Source organism: Euprymna scolopes, chromosome 40 (assembly GCF_053919585.1).
Source record: "Euprymna scolopes isolate OS-2025 chromosome 40, ASM5391958v1, whole genome shotgun sequence".
NCBI lineage: Eukaryota > Metazoa > Mollusca > Cephalopoda > Sepiida > Sepiolidae > Euprymna > Euprymna scolopes.
Window position 1 is genome coordinate 45,607,534 of NC_136521.1, and position 5,062 is coordinate 45,612,595.

General features: G+C 35.6%; 2 non-coding genes across 2 annotated transcripts; both read left to right on the plus strand.

The window, feature by feature from the left end:
* Positions 1–736: 736 nt before the first annotated feature.
* On the plus strand, positions 737–852 carry Trnal-caa (transfer RNA leucine (anticodon CAA)). The gene is made up of 2 exons: positions 737–774; positions 807–852. It is a non-coding gene; the product is annotated as a tRNA-Leu (tRNA).
* Positions 853–4,708: 3,856 nt separating this feature from the next.
* On the plus strand, positions 4,709–4,824 carry Trnal-caa (transfer RNA leucine (anticodon CAA)). The gene is made up of 2 exons: positions 4,709–4,746; positions 4,779–4,824. It is a non-coding gene; the product is annotated as a tRNA-Leu (tRNA).
* Positions 4,825–5,062: the final 238 nt, after the last annotated feature.

Below are 5,062 nucleotides of genomic sequence, written 5' to 3' on the forward strand. Positions count from 1 at the left end.
TGCCAAAATATTAATTACTAGTTTAAATATGAAATAATTTAAGATAGACATTACTACCGTCATATATCTGCATGTGGTCTCACGTTTCTTTATAAGCGTCTTGTTTATCTGCTTAGGCGTTACTTAGTATCAAAAGCTCTCACGTCAACTAAAAGAAGAAGAAGAAGAAAAAAAAAAAAAAGCGAGATTTAGTGAACAGGCGCTTCCTTAACGAAGGTCGCACCCTGGTAATAATCAGGATAAAAATAAATTATTAGTTACGAAGCATTCTTTCACAATACCTCCACCCGTTAAATAGTCCCACGTTTGTAAATCACTTCCAATTGAAATAACAATAAGGGTTCCTTCGGGACAAGATCACAGTGTAGTATCTGTTCTTCAGATGCTCCTGCACTAAAATTTCTTGTTCTCTGTCAGTGGAGGAGAAATCCTTCACGACTGAGACAATTTTAATTTTTGTTCCTTTTCTCCACGTTAAAAAACGACTCTGTCCCGTGGGGAGGCATTGTAAATAGGAACAATAAGGGTTAACATTAAAACGTTATGATAGTATTAATTGTTGTTTTTATGATAACTTTTCACCACCACCACGCTATATCTGTCAGTAGAAGTGGGTGGGGGACAGTGTTGAAAGTGGGCGACAAAGAAACAAAATACTAAACAGGTGCGTCGCGTCACAAGCGCTCATATTACTTTTAATAATAAGTAAAAATAGGTGAACATTCGGTCTTTGTCTGTCAGGATGGCCGAGCGGTCTAAGGCGCCAAACTCAAGGAATTAAATTTCCTTAACCAGAATTATGAGTATTCTGGTCCACGAATGTGGGCGTGGGTTCGAATCCCACTTCTGACAACGATTTTTTTTTCCTTGTAATTTACACATAATCGACTAAACAAAGTTTATACAAACTTTTATAAAATAACGCAATTTTCCTAATTAGTTTTTTGTTCATTTTTTTTTTTTTCTTTAATTCAATTTTCACCCCAAACAAGGCACAGTGCCACTTTGAAGCAGGGGGCTACTATCAGGGACTTAATTAGCGGGGTCATTATGAAGGGAGATGAGTAGAAAGATGTTTGTTAACATTACACTTGAACTTCTGCATATCATTGCAGTTGGGAAAGCAGAATCCCAGAAGGGAGTTCCAAAGACCCGCAGTTCTGGGAAAGAAACTATTGGAGTAAAAGGCTTTCTTGCACCTAGGGATCTCTACTATAAAGGGATGAGACTTAGTAGCTTGTCAGTTTTGTCGGGGGTAGTTACGTCGGGGAGGTACAAGTGTTTGCAGTTCGTCAGAGCATTCACCATTAAAGTGTTTGTAGAACAGGCAGAGGGATGCAACATCTCGTCGATGGGACAGAGGCTGAAGCCTAGATGACAGTTCAGGACCTATCAGGTTGGCGACTCTCTTTTGAACCCTGTCCAGGAGCAAGAGACAAGCAGCAGATGCACCAGCCCAGATGTGACAACAGTACTCCATACATGGGCGAATGGTTGCCTTATAGAGGTATAGGATACTGTCAGGCGTAAGTAGTTTTCTAGCACGGTAGAAGGAGCCAACCTTCCTTGCAGCAGCCTTGGCAATGCTCTCAATGTATCTATTCCAGTTCATATTCCCTGTAAACGTTAGGCTGAGGAGTTTAAAAGAAGTACTTTCAGGCAATGTGTTCTTGGCCATTGCTATTGGTGGTAGAGAAGGTTTCTTGTGGTTATTGAAGGAAACAAGCTTAGTCTTAGCAGCATTGAATGTGACCAACCATTTTTGTCCCCATTCCACTACGGATTGGAGGTCATCTTCTAGTGTTTCTGCCATTTCCTTGGATATGTGGTCATTTATTTTCCCCTCATATCTGTTATAGAGAGTGGTGTCATCGGCAAATATACCCATCTCCGAAACAATTTTATCAGGGAGGTCGTTTATGAATATCGGGAATAATAGAGGTCCAAGTATAGACCCCTGAGGTACTCCCACATTTATGTCATATTGTTTGGATGTACGACCGTCGAGGACAACTTTGATTTTTCTATTACTTAAGAAGGATTTAATTACATTTGAATATTTTAATATGACCAAGAAAATTTCCTAATTTCAGGGAGGAAATTCTGGATTCAAGAAAAAGCCTTGAGCATGCTCTCGGCTTACCAATCCAACACGACATTAAATGAAACTTTATTATGTTTCGAAAATGGCTTTTTAAATTTGATTGTTAAATATTGAATTTTGTATTTCTTAAAACAATTGCAATATATATGGCATAATCACGTTTGAAACACCAATTCCTGTCAGATCACCGAAGTAAAGCAACAATGATACTGGTCAATATTAGATGAGTGACTATTTGGGACTTCCAGGTGCTGTATGTGCTCTCCGCTTATCTTGATATTGTTTCCAGTCGTCTCGGACTTCTCCTTGCCACTGGACTCAAGCAGTGCTGATTCAGGAGAGGTGTAGTTGGGGATTGCGCAACTCTTGCTACATAATTACATGCACAGCTGCCCCTACAGGGGGTATCCTTTGTCTTTCGAGACTGAACAGAGGCATCGATGTTCTCAATATTTGTGGATACACAATATTTTTAAGTGTTCTTTTTTTTCTGTGCAGATGTAGCGATTGTCTGATTTTCCCATTGTAGAACACGCAACATATACTTGTGTATGTGAGAAGCAATCAGTATGTAGATGTGAGTCACACAAATGTAAAAATTGTCCCTGAGCCTTGTTAATGGTTGATGCAAACGCCAATGAATGGCGGAGTGCAATATCTTAAATTAAAATGGTATATCTTGTCAATTTTCAAAGAGTAAAAGAGTCTCATTGACTGCTTTTTTTTCATAAAACACAAAATCCTTGTCTTGTTAAGTTGTTGTTGTTGTTGATGATGATAAACGCACGAGGTGGAAAAGAACTCTCTTGTGACCTATTTTTCAGCGCGTGTTCGCTTAAAAATATAGGAATTGGTATTACAGCTCTTGGAAGCATAATTAAGAATCGATAAGCACTGAAAAAAAAAACAGATAAAACTGTTTTTCAAACACATTAAAAATGCAAAATATTTTTCTTTTTTAAAGTTGAAATATTTCTGATATATATATATATATATATATATATATATATATATATATATATATATATATATATATATATATATATATATATATATATATATATATATATATATATATATATATTTAAATAAGGGAGTAGTCACCAAAAATGTGTATTTTTGAACATTATTTTATTATTCCGTGTCTTGGTTTTTCATTGAGAATTATGTTTAGATCATTGTAATAATGTTTTTAAGTCATTGAAATCGTTTACGCGCGTTTCAGACGGTCTGTGATGCGTGCTCGTCAGAAATTATTTTCAAATGTGTAAAAATAGCGATTTTCGTAGTTAATTTGAAGTTTTTCCAAGGGGTGGAGGCTTGTAGGTGTTTATTATTCATTGGTATGCTGAATTTTTATTGTTTTTTTATTTGGCTTGTCCAGGGAGACGTTGACCTCGCTGTAGTCGCTATCTCTTTCTGCTAATGTTTTTTTAATTTTTTTAGGGTGGGGTAGGGTGTGTGTGTGTGTGTGTGTGTGTGTGTGCGTGTGTGTTTATGTATGTGTGTGCGTGTGTGTTTGCGTGTGTGTGTTTGCTTTTATTGGTTTGGGAATGTGTATATTGTTTTATAGTATTTTGGGGTTATTTGCTTCCTTAGGAAGGCGGCTGTGGTCCGAGGTCGTTACTAATGTGTATGTGTGGGGAGGGGGGACTGGCTCTTCTGAAATAAGGGTAGGGGTGCTTTCATTCTATTTTGATATTTATTTTTTGGATTCTTGGATTTTAGTATTGTGATTTTTCGTTTTAGTCTTATATTATTTTTGTTTAGAAAGAGGGGTGTATTTAAAATAGGGGATTTTTTTAATGTTTCTATTTATTTGTCTCCCCATGTGGGTATGGCCAGACCCAGGATATATATATATATATATATATATATATATATATATATATATAATTATTTTTTTTTTTACTATAATAATTAAATAATTAGAGAGAGAGAGAGAGAGAGAGAGAGAGAGAGAGAGAGAGAGAGAGAGAGAGAGAGAGAGAGAGAGAGAGAGACCGGGGGCGGAGATGTTAATGTGCATCAATCAAATTAAAAACTACATGAATATCTTAGTAAACCATCAACTTTATAAAGCCATTTTCGAAACATAATAAAATTTCATTGAATGTCCTGTAAGATTGGTAGGCTGAGAGCATGCTCAATGCATTTCCTCGAATCCTGAATTTCTTCTCTGAAATTAGGAAATTTTCTTGGTCATATTAAAATATTCAAATGAATATAAAACTAATTATGAAAAATTGTTATTTTATGAAAGTAATTACTTTGTTTAGTCGATTATGTGTACAGAAAAAAGGACACCTCAAAATATTGTGTATCCGCAAATATTGAGAACATCGATATATATATATATATATATATATATATATATATATATATATATATATATAAGAACAAGTAGTTAATAAAACATGTTTGTTTTGATGATTACCTCTCACCACCACTACGACAACAACCCAGGCTCTGTCTGTCAATGAGGTTGGGGTGGGGTCGATAAAAACAACAACGACAACAACACCAAAAATGTTAAACAACACGCCTCTAAAACATTCATGTTGTAAAAATAAGTAAAAATAGGTCAGTAGTAAGTGATCGTCTGTCAGGATGGCCGAGCGGTCTAAGGCGCCAGACTCAAGGAATTAAATTTCCTTAACCAGAAGTATGAGTATTCTGGTCCACGAATGTGGGCGTGGGTTCGAATCCCACTTCTGACAACTTTTTTTTTTATTATTTATTCCTTGTAATTTACACATAATCGACTAAACAAAGTTTATACAAACTTTTATAAAATAACGCAATTTTCCCCAGTTAGTTTTTTATTCATTTGAATATTTTAATATGACCAAGAAAATTTCCTAATTTCAGGGAGGAAATTCTGGATTCAAGAAAAAGCCTTGAGCATGTTCGGCCTACCAATCTAACAGAACATTCAATGAAACTTTATTATGTTTC